General features: G+C 38.1%; 1 protein-coding gene across 2 annotated transcripts in view; it reads left to right on the top strand.

Moving 5' to 3' along the window:
* Positions 1-19,182, top strand: part of LOC128737755 (SH3 and multiple ankyrin repeat domains protein 1) — a 368,045-nt gene that overhangs the window by 183,090 nt on the left and 165,773 nt on the right. The window lies entirely within an intron of this gene.

Genomic DNA, 19,182 nt, shown 5'->3' with positions numbered 1-19,182 from the left:
CGATGAGAGTGCATTAGCCCTGCAGTCATAAGGCGTCACAAAGTGCATGTGCTTACACATTCTGCACACGTCGAAATTCTTGGCATAATGCCTGCAAACTGCATTCCACGGTGCCAACATGCTCACATCCATCCGTCGTCGTCCTGGAGTGAGAGAGGCTCCCGGTTGGTTGCCTTCACTTGCATGATTTATTACTATTCTATTTCAATTTTTACGTCCATTCGTCTCTCTTGAAATGCGAGTCTCGTCCTGTCCGTTTCGCAACGGGAGGTGAAAGATAAAGCTGCGATATTATCCACAGCCATGCTGATTTATGCTAACTGCACTGCCCGGCCCGGGCTCGGCCGGTGAATGCAGTGCAGTGCAATCGGTGGAGCTCTCGAAGCTTCAAACAGAATTTTGCAGCCAGTTTCAATTGCTCGGACTGGACCCACCCGTTCCGTCCCTAACGCCCCATGGCACCGCCCGCCCGGGGGGGGAAAGTCCGTAACATGTCGTAAAATAAATCAGCGGACGAAGTTTCGCCGTCTTGTGCAAAGGTGTCTGAAACGAATTGAAAACATGTTAGAAACTGATAATTTATCACAAAATTATTTAGCAGAATTCTGTTGAATAGAGTTCGAAAATTTAATTCGAATTTGAATTTGAATTTCCGTTCCTATTTTTGAACTGCAATGTAATATGCAGAATTTTTGCAACTTTCTGCAGAGTTAATCGATTGACTTTTGTTCGGTGGAGGGTCGAACATGGGAACTATTTTCAATTCGTTTCCATCGATAATGTTCGTCAGGAAACCGTAGCACCGTGTGTCGCCGCCACTAGCGTGCCCAGACATAAACGAAAGGTGGGACATCTGATCTTTCTGAAGAATGTTTTGGCCGGAAAAAGAAACAGAATAATCGTAAGATGCGAATCTTTTATTACTTATCAGAAAATTGGAATTAATTTAGACTTGAAATTGGGGCTTAAAATCAAACGTAGGTACAATTAAGCTTGAAATTCAACTTGACATTAAACATTAAACAAGATTAATTTGAACTTGAAAATTTCATTTCAAACCAGACATGGACACGAAATTAGACACAAAGTTTTAGTTATAGTTTATTAGTTAATCGCTCACACGTCTTACCACTTGTCCGTTTCGCTATTTCTCTTTTTCGGTCCCGTTTCCACTTTTTTCCGGATTTTTCTCCTCTCTGTACCGTTTACTTGGGTTTTGCTCTCGCTTTCCATCTGTTTTTCCTCTTTTTCTCACGTTTTCGTTTTTCCTGTCCCGCGTTTCCTGTTTCATTGTTCCGTTTTTCTTCGTTTCCTTGTTCAGTTTTTTTCTTATTTTCGGTTCTGTTTTTTCATGCTTTACACTCGGTTTTTGTTGTTTTCTTTCCCGTTTTCAGTCTTTTCTTTAGTCTCTTTCCCATTTTCTTTGTTTCCAGTTTTCATATTTTTCTAACACTTTTTATCTTCTTTCCTTCTCATTTTTTGTCTTCTGATTTCCTATTTTTAATTCCCCATTTTTCGTCTTTTCTGTCTTTTTGATCAGCGCTCTGTTTTCTGATTTTTCCTTCCCCGGTTTTCATCTCTTTCTGTTATGTTACATCTTTTGTTTAGTCGGTTTTTCCTGTTTTTACCTTTGTTATACTATAACAAAGGTTTAAAAATTGGTCGAAAAACACGAAATTGATCCGAGGCCCGGAGGGCCAAGTCACATATACCAATCGATAGGGTTCGACGATTTGAGCAATGTCTGTGTGTGTGTGTGTGTGTGTGTGTGTGTATGTATGTAATGATTTTTTCTATCGCCTGTTTCTCAGAGATGGCTGAACCGAATGGTTCGTTATTACTTTTGTTTGAAAGGTGTTATTGTCTAGTAGATCACTATTGAGTTGTTTCGTGACACGACGTTGCGTTTAAAAGTTATAAGCAAAAATGTGAAAAATACGTGACACGGGTTTCTTCAAAACTACATGACCGATTTCAACGATCTTAGTATCAAATGAAAGCCCTTATTAAAGCTAAATTGTTTAGGAATTTTTAATTGAAAACAAACAAGTAGTTTAAAAGTTATGCTTAAAAAACCTGTTTTGACAAGGAAATAATTATCGCCTGTTTCTTAGAGATGGCCAAACCGATTTATGCGCTATTAGTCTCATTTGAAAGATAATATATCCTAATAGATCACTATTGAATGGTTTTTTGATTGGACGTTTAATTTGAAAGTTATGAGCAACCGTATACACCACACCAAAATTTACAATAATTTATAATGGTTTTAACCAAGATAATTTACCTAATTTCAATTATTTTAATATCAAACGAGAGGTTTTGAGACTACGAATATATATGCAAAATTTCATAAGAATTGGTTTTACCGGTTAAAAGATATTAACCGTCGAACACTCGCGCCAACTTTCGTAACACAGTTACTCGCGCGCAAAATAGCCCCAAACCAAAGAAAACGTATGCGCTAGAGTTTTGACTGGGAAAACTTGGTTTTAGGTTTATCGAACCTTTGGAAGAGTTTCTTGAAATTGAAAGCTCTATCGTCTGGTGGAATTTAAATTTTTATTAATCCCCCTAAAAGTGAAATAAATAAAATATTTTTTTTCAGTGTCAATATAACACATTGATGTGTTCTGCAAAGTTATAGAGCATATTATTACAAGAAATTTTGCTGAAGACAGTAACCTTCTATCTCTGCAGCGAAGATAGAAATATCTTATTTATTGTATATGAATTTGTAAAATCAGTTTTTCTATTTTTGCTCTTTTTGTAATTGTTGTATGACTTTTTCATGTACTACAAAATTGTACAAATACCGTGGACCCCCGTTCGTTTGACCGTTTTTAATCTGAACACTTTTTAATTTGAACCCCGTTGGTTTGCACGACGTGCAAATTAAAAATGGTTCAAATGTCATTCTCAATATGACATCATTTGCTTATGCAGACAATGCACATAAACACGTTTGTTTGTACTGATCTAGCGTGTTTAATCTGTTTCACATTGCGTTTTCCCAACGATTAGTGTAGAAATCCAATCGAAGAATGAAATACTCGCTGCTTTCAACTGCCAACTGAATCAAACCACCAAAACAATAACAAAGAACAGGGCAGCCAGTTCACACAAGTTCCAGCATATTTAGGGTTACCAGTTGTTCAAATTAAAAACCAACCCCGTTAGTTTGCATGAGGAATCGTTCAAACGAACGGGGGTCCACTGTAGTAAAAATACACAACTTTGCTGAAAATAGTATACCTGTATGTTTGCTTGTTTAGGAACTGTAGAACTTTGATTATAAAGAATACCCTAATTTTGACTCCGAATTACTCGACTACCAGCAGACGGATACATTTTAAACATTTTACATTTGCTGATAGTTTTGCTCCATAAATTTTCCCAACAATTTAAATTATTAATGCATTGAATAATTATGATATTTTGCTCACAATAAGTTTGTTGAAGAATATACGTTAGTTAAACAACGATTTGTAACTTTATAACAATATGGCATTGAAAAACCTACACGTGTTGTATAAAATACAACAGCGTGAGTTAATAAAAATTGATGAAAATTATTCAAGAAAACTCTATTGATGTGATTCAAATAGAATGGCATTACAGGAAACTATGCATAGTTCAAAAACCTATAAACTAGACCTTTGCTAGACAATGTATATGCTAAAGGATAAGATTTCCTCTTACAACTTTCTTTTATTTGCACTTACTCAGATTAATAACAACTTACTTATCCTTATTACGCAATTTCATGAAAAAAGGATCTATCAAAATTTAAAAGTGTTCCTATTTTGTTCAAATTTTGTAAACTTTTTCAATTTTCAAAAATTTTATGTAAACCAACGCACTACGCAACGATAACCAATAGATGAATTATGTTCCGAAGACGTGTCGATTTCTATCTCAAATAGCAAGTAAGACCGTATAACAAAGGTTCCTTTCACCACTAGGTGGATTAAATCGGGTTTTTTTGTTAGATTATAGTCAGTTCAACAGCTTGGGTTTTCGTGACTTCTGCCTTGAAATTTGAATCTGGGTCCTCGGCGTGAGAAGCTTAAATGCTAACCACTACACCGGCACTGACCCCTTTTCCTGTTTTTCTTTTCTTTCCCGTTTTACCGTTTTTTTGTCTCCGATTTCTCTTTCAATATCCCGTTTTTCCCGTTTTTCTCTCGTCGTTCGTTTTTTCACTGTTTGTTGCCCTTGTTTTCTGTTCCGTGATCCCTTTCTTGTCTCTTTTTCTCTGTTTCTCTCTCTCTCTCTATCTCTCTCTCTCTGTCTGTCTCTCTCTCTGTCTCGTTTTTCCTTTTTTCTACCTGCTATTTCCGCTTTCTCTCTTTCTTTTCTCTTCTTTCTCTGTGCCGTTTAGTTCTGAATCGACCTATTGCGTTTTTCTATATTTTCAAACCGTTTCTCCTTTTTTCTTTTTCGTTTTTTTGCCATTTTCTGCCCCGTTTCGACTTTTTATTATTGTCGGTCTCACTCTTTTATCTTTTTTTCGGTTTTTAACTCCTTTTCTATCCCATTTTTCATTCGTTCCGTTTTTTTCGTTCCTCTTATGTCCTACTTTTCAGTCACTGTCTATTATTCTTTTGCATTTTATTCTCCTCATTTTCTCCATTCTTCTGCTTCCGTATTTTCTTTTTTTTTTGTTCTCCTCCTTTCTCGTGTGTTCTCTTTTTTGGTCTCGTTTTTTTAAATTTTTTCTCTTTTCCTGTCCAGTTTGTCATCATTTTCCTTCCCGTTTGATTTGCTTTATTTAATGTTCTTTCTACTTTTCTCTTATTTTTGTTCGACTCGTTTGTCGTTCCTTCCATTGTTTCGTCTTTTTTTGTTTTTTATTCTGTTTTCTTTCCCACCTTTCATCCACGTTTTTTCTTTTTTATCCTCCTTTTTCGTGTTTTTCTCATGTTTTACCTTTTTCTATTCTTCTTTTTCTGTCCCATTTCTCCGTTTTTTGTGGCATATTTCTTCTTTTATATCCCATTATTCTCTCTCCTTATTCTCTGTTTACTTCTAGTTTTCTGTTCCATTTTATAGTTATAGTATATTCTAGTTCTCTGTTAACCTTTACGTCCCCGACATCAAAAATGGAGGTACTTTCAGTTACACTTTTGGCTCTATCTTATCTGATTTTCAATCGATTTTTATGCAACTAGTCTTATAAGAACCACATTAGATTGGCCTTTAATGAAAAAATATGCTGGTAAATTCAGGTTTCATTTTCCCGGAGATATTCCAGATCGCGGTGGGATTTTTTTTGACGTCATAAGTAGCAGATGAAAAAAAACTGGAAATCTACTTAATTGACTGCGCAAAAGTTATCCATTTTATTTGTAGTCGCTAATAATGACTTTTACGCTACCCTGTAGAGCGCTGACTTATGCCCCACACTTCAGAACATCCGTTGTCGGTTCTACCGGAACTCAAAAGTGGCCATTTGGAATTCTCTCCGGAAATATGGCAAATGGGGTATCAAATGACAGGATTTTTTAAGACGAGCTCTTTAGGGGACATTTGGATGTATTTTGAGCCGATCTGAGTATTCCGGAACATCCGGCATCGGTTCTACCGGAACGCAAAAATAGTCATTTGGAATTCTCTTTGAAAATATGGCAAATGGGGTGCCAAATGACAGGATTTTTCAACACGAGCTCTATAGAGGACATTTCGATGTATTTTGAGCCGATCTGGACATTCCGGTACATCCGGTATCGGTTCTGCCGGAACTCAAAAGTGGCCATTTAGAATTCTCTCCGGCAATATGGCAAATGGGGTATCAAATGACAGGATTTTTCAACACGAGCTCTTTAGTGGACATTTGGATGTATTTTGAGCCGATCTGGACATTCCGGTACATCCGGCATCGGTTCTGCCAGAAACCAAAAGTGGCCATTTGGAATTCTCTCCGGAAATATGGCAAATGGGGTATCAAATGGCAGGATTTTTCAACACGAGCTCTTTAGGGGATATTTGGATGTATTTTGAGCCGATCTGAGTATTCCGGAACATCCGGCATCGGTTCTACCGGAACTCAAAAGTGGTCATTTGGAATTCTCTCCGGAAATATGGCAAATGGGGTATCAAATGACAGCAGATGTAAAACTGGCAGGGATGATAATAGGGAAAAGTTTGGGGCGGCTATTGGCAAGGAGGAGGTTCAAAAAAGACTTAGTTTTCCTTTTCAGTGATTTGATACTCCATTTGCCATATTTTCGAAGAGAATTCCAAATGACCACTTTTGACTTCCGGTAGAACCAATTCCGGATGTTTCGGAATGCCAAGTTCGGCTCAAAATACAGCCAAATGTCCACTAAAGAGCTCTCCTTGAAAAATCCTGTCATTTGATACCCCATTTGCCATATTTTCAAAGAGAACTCTAAATGACCATTTTTGAGTTCCGGTAGAACCGACGCGGGATGTTCCGGAATGCCCAGATCGGCTAGAAATACATCCAAATGTCCACTAAAGAGCTCGCGTAGAAAAATCCTGTCATTTGATACCCCATTTGCCATATTGCCGGAGAGAATTCTAAATGGTCACTTTTGAGTTCCGGCAGAACCGATACCGGATGTACCGGAATGTCCAGATCGGCTCAAAATACATCGAAATGTCCTCTATAGAGCTCGTGTTGAAAAATCCTGTCATTTGGCACCCCATTTGCCATATTTTCAAAGAGAATTCCAAATGACTATTTTTGCGTTCCGGTAGAACCGATGCCAGATGTTCCGGAATACTCAGATCGGCTCAAAATACATCCAAATGTCCCCTAAAGAGCTCGTCTTAAAAAATCCTGTCATTTGATACCCCATTTGCCATATTTCCGGAGAGAATTCCAAATGGCCACTTTTGAGTTCCGGTAGAACCGACAACGGATGTTCCGAAGTGTGGGGCATAAGTCAGCGCTCTACAGGGTAGCGTAAAAGTCATTATTAGCGACTACAAATAAAATGGATAACTTTTGCGCAGTCAATTAAGTAGATTTCCAGTTTTTTTTCATCTGCTACTTATGACGTCAAAAAAAAAACCACCGCGATCTGGAATATCTCCGGGAAAATGAAACCAGAATTTACCAGCATATTTTTTCATTAAAGGCCAATCTAATGTGGTTCTTATAAGACTAGTTGCATAAAAATCGATTGAAAATCAGATAAGATAGAGCCAAAAGTGTAACTGAAAGTACCTTCATTTTTGATGTCGGGGACGTAAAGGTTAAACTCCTTTTCTATCCCGTTTTTAGTTCGTTCGTTTTTTTTTCGTTCTTCTGTTCAGTTTTTTCTCTTATGTCCTGCTTTTTCTTCTTATCTGCCTAGTTTTTTCTCTTATTTTGTTCTTGTTTTTCTATGCTTCTGCTCCCGTATTTCCTTTTTGTCTTTGGTCTTGTTTGGTCTCCTTTTGTTCCTTTTGTTTGTTTTGTTCCAGTTTGTTCTGATTTCCTTCGCTTTCCTTAAGGTTCTTTCTTTTTTTCTTTCATTCTTTTTTTACTCTTTTTTAATTTTTCGTCTGTTCTGTTTTCCTGTTTTGGATGTTCCACTATCTGTCTTTTCATTTGGTTTTCGTTTCCTTTTTTATCCCCCATTTTTCATCTTTTCCCTTATGTTGCACTTTTTTCTTTAGTCCTGTTTTTCGTTTCTTTTTTTCTGTCCTATTTTCCTGTCCCATATTTTGTATTTCACCCTCTTATATCCCGTTTGACCTCTTTTTCCCGTTTTTCTCGTTTCCCTCTCGTTATTCTTTTCTTTACTTTTTATTTCTCTTGTCTGTGCCATATTCTCTTTCTTGTCTTATTTAGCTCTTTTTCTCCCTCGTTTTTTTCTTTAATCGACCTGCTGTTTGCTCTTTCTCTGTGCCTTTTCTTGTCTTTTCGTGCTCCGTTTAATCCTGAATTAGCTCTGTTCCGTTTTCCCGGCCCATTTATTCTGTTTTCCTGTTTCGTTTTTTGCCATATTCTGCTCCGTTTCGACATTTTTTTTGTCTGACCCGGTCTTTTTGTCTGTTTTCGCAGAATGAATGGACCGGGAAAACGAAATAGAGCTAATTCAGGATTAAACGGAGCACGAAAAGACAAGAAAAGACACAGAGAAAGAGCAAACAGCACGTCGATTAAAGAAAAACATAGAGAGAAAAAAAGCTAAATAAGACAAGAAAGAGAATACGGCACAGACAAGAGAAATAAAAAGTCAGGAAAAGAATAACGAGAGCGAAATGAAAAAAAAATGGGAAAAAGAGGTCAAACGGGATATGAAAGGGTAAAACATAAAATATGGGACAGGAAAATAGGACAGAAAAAAAAGAAACGAAAAACAGGACTAAAAAAAAAGTGCAACATAAGAAAAAAGATGTAAAATGGGGGATAAAAAAGGAAAAAGGGAATAAAAAGGAAACGAAAACAAAATGAAAAGACGGAAAAGATAGAAAGTGGGGCATCCAAAAGAGGAAAACAGAACAGACGAAAAATTTAAAAAAAAAGTAAAAAAAATAATGAGAGAAAAAAAGGAATGTACCATCCGTACTCTACCCTAACCATGCACAACATCATGTAAATAAATATTATGCAACAAGCAAAACAAAACAGACAACTCCGATCGTATTGAGACACACGGCGGGCACCGAACGCAAGCACCAGCGCCATGCATACACTTCACAAGTGCACGCATTTTGCTGAGCTGGCTCTCCGACCTGTCGGTGGCCTATGTGACTCGGTGTAAGGACTCGAATTACAATTCCAGAACCGAATGTATCGAACAAAGAATCTTTCTGTCCCAGTAGTCTATCTCTTTTTAACTTTAAGAATGCATTTAGAATAAGGAAAATATCGATATGCATTACTGATATTTTCCACCAAAATTTAGCTATAAAAGCAAACCTTTCGGATAATAAACCAAGCCATTTCGACTTCAGACTTTGTACGTTTAATGCGACCCCAATCGGGCTATCGCTAACAAAAGAACTTAGTCCCGCAAGCAACCCCGAGATCAGTTGATCTACCACGGGCTATTGCTTAAAGTCCAAAGGCTAAAGTATACTTCAATAAACCGTCCGCGCCAACAGTGCTGTTATAGGAATAACTTTAAAGAAAACGAAAGAAATCAGAACAACCTGGACAGAAAAAGAGATAAAACCAAACCAAAGACGACCAAAGACAAAACGAAGTAGCTTTTTAGCACCTTTTCTATTCCGTTTTTTGAACGTTCGTCGTTCCTTTTTTTCTTCGTTCGTACGTTAAGTTCTTTCTCTTATCTCCTGCTTTTCCTCCTTTTCAGTCACGTTGTATTTTATTTTTCCGGTTCGGTTGTTCTGTTCTTGTTTTTCCTATTCTCCCCCTTCCGTGGTTTCTTTTTTGTTTTTCTTCTTTTCTACCCCTATACATATTATCTCTTATTTGGTCTTATTTTTCTCTTTTATGTCTGGTTTGTCCTTATTTTTCCCCTTTTTTAGGTTCCTCCTGAACCCAGACTTCTGGCATACATAAAAAAGGTTCATTTTTTCTGTTTTTCTTCGCGTTTTTCGTCTTCGTGTGTTTGCTTTTGCTTTTTTTATGTTCATTTTTCTGTCTTCTGCCTTTTTATTCTATTTTTAGCTCAATTTTTCTCCTTCGTCGTTTTCTCTTATGTTTTACCTTTTTCTTTGGTCAGTTTTTCCTGTTTTTCTCTTGTTTTTTCGTCTGTTTTCGTTTTTTTAACTCCTTTTCTATCCCATTTTTATTCGTCTGCTCAGTTCTTTCTCTTAAGTCCTGCTTTTCCTCCACTTCAGTCACGTTCTATTTTTCTTTCCCGTTTTATTCCCCAATTTATTCTCTTTTTGTCTAGTTTTGCCCATTTGTTATGTTCTGTTGAGAATGGAGAATCTCCTGCTTCATATTTCTGTTTTACTGCTCCTTTCTATCCCGTTTTTCCTTGTTTTTAGTCTCGCTTTTTTCGCTTTCTCTGTCCAGTTTGTTCTCATTTTCTTTCTTGTTTTTTTCGTTTTCTTTAAGGTTCTTCCTTTTTTGCTTTCATTTTTTCGCCTCTCCTTTTCGTTTTTCGTCTTCGTCTGGTTTGAGCGAGACGATTTATCTACTTAAGATATTTATGATATAACACTGTAGCCAGGTGGTAAAAGCAAATAACGAGCTGGCTTCTAATACAGACATATTAAACTTTCAAGTGAATATCAAAATTTCAAAATATGTCCAAGGCTCGTCCAAAACGTTTCCAACCCAAAAATTATCTGGACTTGATTAGGAATCGAACCTAATATTATAGAGCAGCAGCTAGTCAGAATTGGTTCTAGGTAACGATCTACAACTACGAGGGAGATCCTGCTGTCCTTTTTCTTCTTTTTCAGTCCCATTTTCCCGTTTTCAACCCTTATTCCTCTTTTTGTTTCCATTCTATCCCTTTTCTATCCCGTTTTTCAAACGCTCGTCGTTCGTTTTTTTCGTTCGTCTCTTCAGTTCTTTCTCTTATGTCTTGAATTTCCTCCTTTTCAATCAAGTTCTGTGTTTCTTTCGCGTTTTATTCTCCTCGTTTTATTTTCTTTTCTGTTCAGTCTTTCTGTTCGGTTCTTATTTCTCCATTCTACTGCTTCCATTTTTCTTTTTTTTTTCTGTTCCTTCTTTTATATCCCGTTTTTTGCTCTTTTTATGCTGATTTTTTCTCTTTGTCATTTTCTTCACGATTTTTCCTTGTTTTCTCTCATTGCCATTGTTCCCTTTTTCATCTTTTCAGTTTAGGCTCCTTGTTTTTTGCCTCTTGTTCCTCTGGTACTCTCTCGTTTTTTTTTCTTTTCGTGTCCCGGGTTTCCTCCCATTCTGTTACATTTCTCCTTTTCTCATGCCAGTTTTTATTCTTTTTGTCTAAATTTTACACGTCATTTTGCGACGTCATTCTCCTTTTCGTTTTTTCCTGCTGTCTCATTCGTCCTTTTTCGCTTTTTTCTGGAGATTTGTTTATTCATTTGTTTATATAACACTTCAATTGTCAAAATACGTTAATACGAATATGCCAAGAAAATTCACTAATATTTTCATAAGAAACTGTTTGCTCTACATCGTTTGTTCCATGAGATATGTATTTTTGAATTGGGTAAATATTCAACAAAACCGACGTTTTCAGCTGTAACTCAGGAACAACAAGATATGTTATTATGAATTTTACACATAATGGCGCACGTGTTCCAGTGTGTCCCAGCCTAGGCACGCCTGTGGTCACCACCGCTCTGTACCAACTCGGAAATACGGCAAAGTACGAAATGGTGGTGATACCTGCATTCCACGTAAGAACTGGAATGAAAGTTTTCCGTGCATGATTCACAACCAATGCATCCGCCCCCGCCCCCGCCCCCGCCCCCGCCTCCTTGAACTGATGAGTGATGCGGTGTGCAATCGATTCCCACTGGACTGGAGACTGACCGGCCAGGCCAGTGAAGTGTTCATTGTGTAACATGAAATGGCACAGAGTTTGCGGTTTTTCGTTCGTTCATCCCCTATCAAAGTCGTACCCACCTGAAAGTGTTATCGAGAGCGAGGGCCTCGGCGGTAGGTATGAGACTCAGTAATGTGGCAGAAAATTTAATTTCCCTACTAACTAACTAACGGCCAACTGGCGCGGCGCGGCGCTGTGGGATCAACTGCGGATTGGCGATGCGGAGTCTAGCGAGATAGAAGCAGGAAATGACAATTTGCGGTTCTGTCAAATATGTTGTTATGCTGTCACAGTTTCCGTGCTGTCAGGGGGGAAAATTAATTAGAGTTTGTCAATTGTACGATGACTATCAGCCCGGAGTCAATTTGTCCCATCGGTCATCTAGTAGAGATGACTGAAAAAAAAACGATCACCTCGCTGCCAACATGAAATTTTGGATGACCTCCAGCATTTTGTCTTCCGCCGATATTTTTTCCTTTCGTGATTCCGTTCGCTTTAACTTTCGCTTTGCGGACCCTGGCGGACCTGCTGAAAGGTTGTTAATTGTGGCCTTGATTTCATCTGTTTCTCACGGTGCGGCGCTGCTGGCTTTGACTGAGTTCGACTGTATCGACACCGGCGCTGCTTATGATGTGAGCCACAGCCAGCGGTCGGTAGTGCCCAGTTCGGCAAATGGCGCGCGGCGCGCATATGGAAGTCGTTGACCGCGCGGATTTACGCGCTCGCGGTCGCTGTCCGGGAAAGAAATTATTTCCGATGAAATGATGACGACGAATCAACTCACCGCAGCACTGACTGCCGAAAAGAGCAGGTGATGTAAGACGACGCGCTAGGCAGAGTGAATTCACGATCACGCGGCAAATCAGGGGCATCGAAGCGCGCGCGTGTGCGAGCGGCTCGCTCTGCGAGCTTTGATGAGCGCGTCGTGCGTTGTTAATTGATGAAAAACGGTGGGAAAGTTAGGCACGCTAATTGTTTAAATGACCAACGGGAGAGGATTTTATGATTGTTTTCGTTATGTTGTCTGGTGGCCATTGATCTTGATTTTTATCAATGCGGTTTGATCGCAATTGACCTTTAATGTTGAGCTAATGTCAGTGTTTGAAAATAACGAATACATTTAAATTTGTGTATCAGTTAGTGTGCTCATACTTATGTATAAAGTGTTATCATTTTAATATCGACTTGTACTGGTCAAATTATTTTGTACTTCTTATGAGGGAGTACATGTGGTTTTTATGAAGAACGAACATTGGAAGAACTGAGAAAAATAATTGACTCTCCAGGTGGGATTTGAACCCACAACTCTCCAAACGTGTTGTTAAAACATATCAATATTCGTGATACAACGTTGTACAGATGTCAGTACCCTGGTTAAAACCTCAGTGCCACAGTTGACAGTGGCAAACTAGTGTATGCTGCTGGACCATATGACATTCCTGCTGCTGTCTTCCGTAGCCGTGCTAACGCAATAGCTGAACCATTCGCCTTCTTTCTCAAGCGATCATTCGAAAAATGTCTTCTATATGGATTTGAAAGCGGCCTTCGACAAAATTCACCTTTAATTATGACTTCACAAACTGTCTCGCATAGGAGCCTTGAGCTCATGCGTTTCGTCACCACTTGTTAACACCTCCGGTGTTCCGCAAGGGAGCAATTTAGGACCATTCTTGTTCGCCATTTACTTCAACGATATTCCATTTACGTTTGGCTATAAGTACAAGCTTATTTAAAAGCTGATGATTTGGAGATCTACGTGGCGGTTTACTGTATCGAGAACTGTCTCCACACAAAAATTTTGCTGAATGTGTTCCTTTATTGGTGCTCAATGAACAAGCTCGTTAATATCAGTATCGCAAAACGTAACGTGATGAGCTTTCATCGTTCCATAGAACCGATTAGCTTCGATTCTTATATCGGCGGTACTATCTATTCTCAAACGAGTGTATCGTGTAAAAATGTGTAAGATGCATGGGTGGAACTAAGCTATAATCTGAGATTATAACCGGATTCGACAACACACAACACCCGCCAGGGCATGTGACTCGCTGGTACCCTTGTACCTTTGAACCGCAGAGGCGCTGAACAAAAGGAGACTGCACAACCCACTTATTAAGGTAGCGACGTACCTGGTTGGGTTATTTCGAGACACAAATTGAGCCTCTTCCTCCGTGTACTGAAGAAAAACACGAAGTTGGCTGAGAAATAAGAGAGGGCCTAAAGAGGACGGGTATGGGTTGGCCATTGACAACGGGGAAGTTGAAATAAACAAAAAAGGTTTCTTCTCTCTTTATAAGGATTTCTGAAAAGGGACAACCAAGGATTGGATTATGATGACGGCGTTTATTTCAATGCATTATTCTCTTACAGGGAGAAATCTGATTCTGATTCGAACTCAAATCTTATTTAGTTGTCAGCTTTGACTAACTCGACTTATCCCGAAACCAAACTCTTATTTTTCATCAAACTCAAATCTGTGCCGTGCAAACCGGAATTTCACTTGGATCCCAATTTTCCTTGTTAATCTGAAACTCTACCAGAAACATTTTTTACGTAGGACTACTTCTTACGGCAAGTTTTGAGATAGGGTGTCATTCTAAAAAATCGAAAAATGCGGGCGTCACGAAAAATAATAGGTTTTGAGCACAATAGCTCAGCGGTTTTCCGATCGATTTTTAATATTCTTACACCAATCGATCGGAAAATCTTCCAAGAATTGACCCAAATGAAGAAAAGCATGGATTCTTGATGTTGAACTATTGAAAAGTTGAAAATAATGAACCTATGTTTTACCAGAATTCTCGCTTCGTGATTGGTTGTTGGAAATGAGGTCATAAAAGTAGAAACGCGTTTTCACGCTTCGACTTATAATTCGGTCAATTCTCAACAGATTTCCAAGATATTTATACCAATTGATCGGAAAATCGATTGAAAATACAGAAAACTATTGATTTTCAATGCGCGTCATTGAAAAATTGAATTATTTTCATATGCCTTCCCTCGTCAGTGCTTCCCTAGCACGGATGTCAGAAATATATACGATATAAGCTATGGGTTAAGCTTCCTTATGATTGTATTTAATTTACGCCCTATAGAACCCGATCCAATATTGTTGAGCTGTTGCTGCTTCCCACGGATAAGGCAACGAAGACATGCAAATTCACCAAGCGAGGTGTTGGAGCTCGAGCACTCGTTTCGCTGCCGTGAAGGAATATCAGGCTGCTAAAGTTCTAGAATTGGCAGGAAATATGCTGCTCGCGACAACGAAACGATCAGAATTATCGTCACTTGCAGCAGGTCATCCGCAACAACGAAGAATTGACCAAATTGCTGTTCGGTGTCACCACTGCTCAGAGAAGTGTCTTTCCGAACGTCCAAGCTGTTTTGTTGCTGCCCAAGAAGATGGAAAAGAAGGCTTCAATTTTCAACACATCACGTCGACAAAATGTTCTTTTAAGGACAAAACATAATGTTCATGAAGATTTGAGGAATTTTCGCTCACTGATTTTAATTATATTCAATTTAGATTGATTCTAATTGTTCGCTTCTAATAATGTTAACCGATTACCTCTCGCGCTTCTGTTCGTTTGTTGATGCTGGTTGAGTTGGCCGTCTCGGAAGGTACCAAAGCAGCCAACAAATATACCAGCTCCAAGTAAATGTGTTCGGTCAAGCGTCAAAATGAATGAAACTATGGGTTTAATAAAATGAAAGAGTTTTAGTAACATCTTTTGCATCTTCATATAAGAATTTGTTCGTTCTTCAAAGAACGGTTTTCGGTAAATGATGAAACCTAGGAAACTTGGAACTTAGGGCTTTTCACTCGGTTTTCTTAAGCAACACAAATTTATCCATCACCAATACTACAGTAATAATACGTAGCGTAATTTTTCTTTGGCAGCAAAAGGCGAACGGCTCACTGGTAACTTTGCTCTTTTGTTCAGACTGAAATTGAAATGCTCTATTTTATTTTACGTACATGATAGAATGAAGGACCATGAAAAATAGGTGTGGCCGATTCTTGTCGCTTGCTCTGGTACATAACATGTGGTAAGCCGGCGAACAGCATTATTCAAACGCTAGCTGAGCTACTGCCAACATCGTTTGTCAGGGCAAACGAAAGCCACGCTCGACTCGTGCACGTTTGCAGTGTGTGTGTGCAGTGCAGTGTGTTGGAGCTGGAGCACTCGTTTCGCTGCCGTGATAAAATATCTGGCTGCTGAAGTTCTGGAATTGGCAGGAAATATGCTGCACGCGACAACAAAACGACCAGAAGCATCCCACGTCACTTGCAGCTGGCCACTTGGAGTGGTATTTCATCGTGATTCAGGACCATACACGAACGGCTTCGTTAATCGCATAGCTACTGAAGCTTTCCGGTTGGTCCGTTGCAACACGCCATGCCTGGTTAGCGGTTATCGGTACTCCAATTTACCGAACAGGGAATTACGTTAAGTGCGTTAGTGCAAGTTTATTGAAAGCTGGAGTTATGATAATCAAACAATCGGTCCTTTCAAGGGCCACACGACGATTGAAGAGTTTATTATATTTTCTTGCCCAGTTAATATCATAATAACACAGGCAACGAGGGAAAAGTCGAATTTTTCGCCATTGCGGACGACCAAAAAATGACGGAAATAAGTTTTCTGGTCACGGGCGACATTTTCTGCGACTTTCAAAACGTCTGCAGCTTGTTAATACTTTGTTATCAGTGTTCTTTTGTAAGCCGCAGAAAAGTTGCGCAAAATTTTCAACTTTTTGATATCTCGCGCGTACCGTCTACCGATTACCAGAGGAAAAGCACTATTCAACGTAGAAACAGATCATAAAAATTTATTTACTGTTTGGTTTAGTTACTGACTTGGTTTCGTTTTAATAAAATAGATTCAAACAATTCATGGATATAACTCCAAAATCGGTTGAGGGTTGAATGTATACAATGTTTCTACTTCGATAACGTTACGTATGTAGCTTGTATACATGGAGAATCGTATTATTACATACATGGATACATCCTACTATCGCTACAAGGTACTTACGTGGTCCTACGTCACCAATGCGGTCGTGTCTTGTGCACAACCCCTCTGATTTTTTCAAGAACTCAACTCAATGACTTTAACAATTTCCTTAAAACTCGAACCACGAATCCAAATCTTGTCACTTTTCTAATCGTTTTAACGTCCATACTTTAAAACTTGTTTGAAATGCTTTGGTTTTTATTATCCTTCAGTTTCTCGTTGACTTTAGAATTTAGTGAATCAAAATAAAATTTCGATAGCCGGATGGAGTAATTTGGTCTATTCCGTAGAAATAAAAAGAATTTTATAAATGTGTAAAGCATTTTTCAAAACTATCGAACAAAACGGACCTAGAATTTTATAAAATTTTGTACACGGGAATAGATGATAGATTTGTGAAAAAAAACATTATTTTGACGTAGGACTACGTCTTTGTTAACTATCTGGGACTGGGTAGCACTTTGTGAAAACGAAAATAGAAGTGTAACGTTGGAATGAAAGATTTCAAATGCTAATAACTACTAAACTACTAAACTAAGCTGAACAATGTATATGTCGTTGGAAAGATAAAATGATCAGCAATTTTATGGACGGCGTAAGAGTGGGGGGGGGCTCCTATACAAATGACACACAAATTTTCTCAAAACTCCAGAACTAATCAAGCAAATGGAACCAAATTTGGCATGTGAGGGTTTCTGAAGGTAAGAATTTTTTCTATGGTGTACTGAGACCTTTCTCCCTTCTAAGAGGGGGGGGGGGCTCCTATACAAATGAAACATAAATTTTCTCACAACTCGAGAACTAATTGAGCAATTGGAACCAAATTTGGCATGTGAGGGTTGTTGGAGGTTGTAAAAGTAAACTAGTAAAATCTTCTCAGAGCAAAAGACAGTGAATCGACGCCGTTAACTTACGTGCCTGTTACCATTCATGGTAAAAGAGAAGGACATTCGAATGGCACATCATATTTGCGATGAACGTGCTTTGGCTTTAATGTTATTTTAAAGGTCACAAGCGAGTAAAAGTAAGATTATTGAAACATGCCAAGCTAGGCATAAGCATATTTAATACAATAATCTGGAGGTTGGTCATTCATTACTATTTCAACCTTTATGATGCACACAAGTGATTTTTAAAAGAAATCTTCTATGTCTCAATGGTTGCAGACGTTGTACTTATGAACCCACGTCCTAGTGCCACCAATTGCATTCAATGAAGAATTGAATCTGAATATTTCGCTCTCTTTTAAACATTCACTTAAACAATGGCACTCACGGATTCTTATAACATACATATGCCAGAAATGCAGTTTACATTAGCCTTTGATCTAATGATCTGATATAGTCCTACGTCACCCATTCGTACAACCCTTAGGGTTGTAAACCTTGTAGTTTTTTTGTTTCATTTGTCTCTGACTTTGTCGCGATCCAACGTAAACCTTTTTGTAAAGTAGAGAAACGTGTGGTGAGAAGAATGGCAAACTGGATAAAACTGGTGAAATTTCGATATGAAGCCAAAAATATATTGGGTCGTTGTATGGCAGCGTGAATGTATGGAATGGTTAGACTGAAGGGACAAAATTAGATATAAGGTTATCTAATAGAAGGATGCAATTATAGTTTAATTGCCAAAACACTCGGGTACCAACCTACAGAGTGTGGGTTGGAGTTCCACCTGCCATTGAAGAACTCAACATATTTTTGGTCTCATAGCAAAATTTCGCAGATGTATCCAGTCTACCATTCTTCTCACCAAAAGCTCCTCCACTTTTCAAAAACAGTATTTTCCCAGAAACTTCGAAGGACATTTTCTAATTGACTCGGAATTCATTATTTAAAAAATCTAAAGCTCTTGATTCAAGCATCGTAGAACCAATTTTTTTTCTAACGTTTTGTATTTTTGGAACATTTAATATCAAAGAAAATTGGAAAATATCCCTTAAAATGTTCTAAAAATATAGGAAACTTTGAATTTTAAAAAAGTTGCTCTCGTACATATGTCAGTCAACCATACCCGTGGACAAAGGTTTAGAACTTCTGGGTACTTTCGGCTCAAACGTGTACTTTGAAAAATTCTCTATATGGAGTATAGTTGATGATGAATGATTTCATTTCAATGCATCATTCTCTTAAAAGGGGAAGGTGTAATATAATTAACTTCGCGTAAATTTGATGCTATAACTCCGAAATAGATTTTATTCCTATATTTTCATGAGTAGAGTGATTTATCTATTTTGGATAAACGTTACGCCTACTCTATTTTGGACATTTCCATTTGATTTTGCCTTAAAAGTCCAAAATAGAGTACGCGTAACGCCTGTCCGAAATATATAAATCACCCTATGTTATTCGCAAAGCAAGATTATGATCGATTACGATAATTCTATCTTTATCATCATTAAATTGTTCATATAAGTTTACGGTTTTCGTTACAAATGAGATGCTAAAACCATTCTTTTTCGAAAATTAACACTACGTGAGGTTACTACGTACGCAGAGCTTTCTCTTGACTTACAAATTAGACCAGATTAGACTAGATCAAATCAATATATTGGAAGATTCGAAGTCTACTTTAAATTTGTTTATGTTAGGAGGGATCAATATGAAATAAAAAGCGCAGTTGATTGAATAGGACGCGAATAGTTCGATATAGCACTAGGAAGAATGTGTCCCTATATTCCCTACCTACAACTTAAAATATATTTGTCGCAAAATGTCACTTCTGCAAGTTTTTTAATCACATGT

Source organism: Sabethes cyaneus, chromosome 2 (assembly GCF_943734655.1).
Source record: "Sabethes cyaneus chromosome 2, idSabCyanKW18_F2, whole genome shotgun sequence".
NCBI classification, from domain to species: domain Eukaryota; kingdom Metazoa; phylum Arthropoda; class Insecta; order Diptera; family Culicidae; genus Sabethes; species Sabethes cyaneus.
Note: the sequence above shows the minus strand (reverse complement) of the source record. Positions and strands in the feature narration are given on the sequence as shown.